Source organism: Rhynchophorus ferrugineus, unplaced genomic scaffold (genome assembly GCF_030347505.1).
Source record: "Rhynchophorus ferrugineus isolate W39M unplaced genomic scaffold, kcgeb_rfMv2 rfM9, whole genome shotgun sequence".
Lineage (NCBI taxonomy): Eukaryota > Metazoa > Arthropoda > Insecta > Coleoptera > Curculionidae > Rhynchophorus > Rhynchophorus ferrugineus.
The window spans coordinates 25132908-25136125 of NW_027472588.1; the positions used below are offsets into that span (position 1 = coordinate 25132908).

The 3218-nt window shown below is 36.4% G+C and overlaps 1 long non-coding RNA gene across 1 annotated transcript; it reads right to left on the reverse strand.

Annotated features, from left to right (window-relative positions):
• Positions 1 to 281: 281 nt before the first annotated feature.
• On the reverse strand, positions 282 to 1814 carry LOC143203211 (uncharacterized). Its single transcript, XR_013007292.1, has 2 exons — positions 1589 to 1814; positions 282 to 1088 (listed from the first exon to the last, which is right to left on the reverse strand). It is a non-coding gene; the product is annotated as an uncharacterized LOC143203211 (long non-coding RNA).
• Positions 1815 to 3218: the final 1404 nt, after the last annotated feature.

Consider the following 3218-nt stretch of genomic DNA (forward strand, 5'->3'; position numbering starts at 1 on the left):
CACATTACGATAGAAAAACCAATCAACCAAAAGTGCGTAAATGAACTATCAGTTATTGTTTTGGACCATACCATAGCAAATTGGTAGAAGAAATCCTGACAAGTGGATCGAAAAAGGGTAGAATTTTGTTATACGCCAAAACCAAAATAAGATAAGAGTCAAAGTTTATGCAGAAACATTGTGACGTTTAAATGATATATATTTTGATGACGCTAGTTCACTGTTTAGGGTAAAATGATGTGGCTCGGTGAATGGAGGTAAATCGAAATGAAACAGTGGTGTTTACATAATGTGACCGTTATTTATTGACAATATAAAAAATGAGAAAAATACAAAGATAAAAAGGATGGCAGCGGAGTTACCTGTTGACGAGGCTTGGGCAGTCGATGGTGGCACGTCTTAACCAAACGAGGGTTGAGCACTGAATGACCGAAATACCCTTCAATAATATCCCAGATAAACGTCTCGGGGTTGCCGCCAGCTATTCGGTGTCGGGTTCCAATTGGCACCCCGCCCGTGTTCAACATCTGGGATTATATTTCTGGGTATTTTGTAGACCGTTATTCCACGATGTAAAATTCGACATGCCTCAATTCGCTACAATACTCCCCTGCCAGAATTTTACATAAAATTACTTCAACAAAAATACAAAAATGTTTGCAAAAAATATCAAATACAAAAAAAAACATATACCAAACAAAATGTGCTGTGTAAAATGGTTGTGGTTGGTACGGTTGCGATCTGGTACGGCTGTTGATATCTTCCGGTCCTACAGATACCGTTGCATCATCGTCGCTTTGGCACTTGAATGTGGTCCATCGACGACGTTGAAAACAAGCTATCCTTCAGACAGGGCTCCCGTAATCGACGCTGTGGGAGGATCGACTGTTCGACGACGTGGTAGCTTATTTTCTTCGACGACGAGACGTTAGCAATTCTGGTACTTCGGCGAAGACATAACGAGTCTACGGTGACTGCAATCGGTACCTAGCTTCTGGAGCTGCTCTGTGACTAATCCGTAGTCACATACGTTAGGTTAATTCAGACAAAACAAATAACGACGGTATCCGACCGAAGCTGCCCAAAGCCTTTTAAATCAAAATATCTGCCATTATGACGGAGACGGCGAGCGAGGGAAGACATTATGATTTAAACATAGCGCCGAAAGAAATGTTTAGCCGAGACGCTGATGATTAAGCAGTGACGTAAAAATATTCCAAAAGATTGTGAAATAAAATTTTGACAAAAAAAAATTTAAAAAAATGAATTGGAAATAATGAAATTAATCGGAATAAAATGAAAATGAATCTAGAAGGTAAAATTGAAAAGGAATCGAATTAAAAATATTTAAAATTTTGAAACAAAAAAAATATAACGGTCACATTTTCTACGTACCCTCCATTCACGAGTCCAAACCCAATTTTCCGAAAGATCACGTCGGGGTCACCACTTTAGGGTAAATGATGTGGCTCGGTGAATGGAGGTAAATCGAAATGAAACAGTGGTGTTTACATAATGTGACCGTTATTTATTGACAATATAAAAAATGAGAAAAATACAAAGATAAAAAGGATGGCAGCGGAGTTACCTGTTGACGAGGCTTGGGCAGTCGATGGTGGCACGTCTTAACCAAACGAGGGTTGAGCACTGAATGACCGAAATACCCTTCAATAATATCCCAGATAAACGTCTCGGGGTTGCCGCCAGCTATTCGGTGTCGGGTTCCAATTGGCACCCCGCCCGTGTTCAACATCTGGGATTATATTTCTGGGTATTTTGTAGACCATTATTCCACGATGTAAAATTCGACATGCCTCAATTCGCTACAACTGTAACAAAATTTCCGTATTTTTTATACGAAACAAATAAATTGTATGACATAGAGTAAACCACTTTTACGAGCTTTGAACAAGACAAAGTAGAGCGTAGCTTTAGAGACGGGTATAAGATTAAATGCGGACCAAAAAAAAAACAATCCATTGCTAGTATACATTACAGGAAAACGTCCGAAAGCAATATAATCAGGTTTATCTCGTTTAAATCCTAAATGGATTTTGGTCCGCGGGAAAAAAAGATTAAAAGATTAAAGGGCAGTGGAAAAATCGGGAAAAAATCGAGCACCACGAGAGCACAAACTTTTATTCATGCGAATGCGGAACGAAATTTTGTTGGATATGTTGGATACGAACGTGTTCGTTTTTCTATTATATAGCAAACAGCTTGATTTCGATTTTATTTATGAAACTTGGTATAGTTCGGTTCACTTTTTCATAGATTTTTAAATTTATGTAGTGAATGTAAACGTTGTATTTTGATTCGGATTATTGATAAAGCAATTTTGGTTTTATATTATAACAGCTAAAAACGTTACATTTAAAAACCGTGTTATTCACTGTGATTGTTCAAGTGGTGACCGTTATTTATATAGTCTATTCAAAGTTTTTTACTAATGCGTCGTGAATATTTGTGACGTCAAAACATTACAATGTTGCCGAATCAACTCTGGGGTTTAGCTCGGTTTGGCTTTGACACATTTGTCAGATGTATGCTAAATTATTCAAAATATTAGTTATAATTACTACCGACAAACATTATTTTGGCAATTTGATTATTTTAATAAATTTTAAGGGTCACAAATTGATTGCTGCATTAATATGTTATTTCGACAAGGAACGAGATAACGGAGGCCCCCTTTTGCTGATAAATTTCAGTAGAGATGTAATTATTGATGATAATAAATAAGTCTCTACAATTTTATTGAAAATGTCTTTTAGCGGGTTGCTGCCGTCCTAAATATTACTGTAGGTACTGCGAATAAGATCGCTTAAAAAATAAAGAATAATACGTTAGATTCCCCTAAGAAAACTCTACTCTACATACAAAGGGGCTGACGAATCTTGACCATCTTGATATTGGCTCTATTCGAGACCAAATTTAGGAAATGTATAAGAACAGTAAGTATACAAACTATTTTATCGATATCAACATAATTTAGTAAAATTATTTTATAGAAAATTGTCTATCTGGAAAGTATACATAGAAGCATATGGGCATGCAGATTTTTGAGGGATGTAAGACATCCTTTCATACACTCTTACAGGGCATAGGGTTTAAATGGTGTAAAGATAACCTTCGGAGAGGTTTAGTGGAACTTCCAGACATTGCCTTAAAAAGAATTTAATTAAAGGCTTAAAATAATATACGAAATTTGAATATTT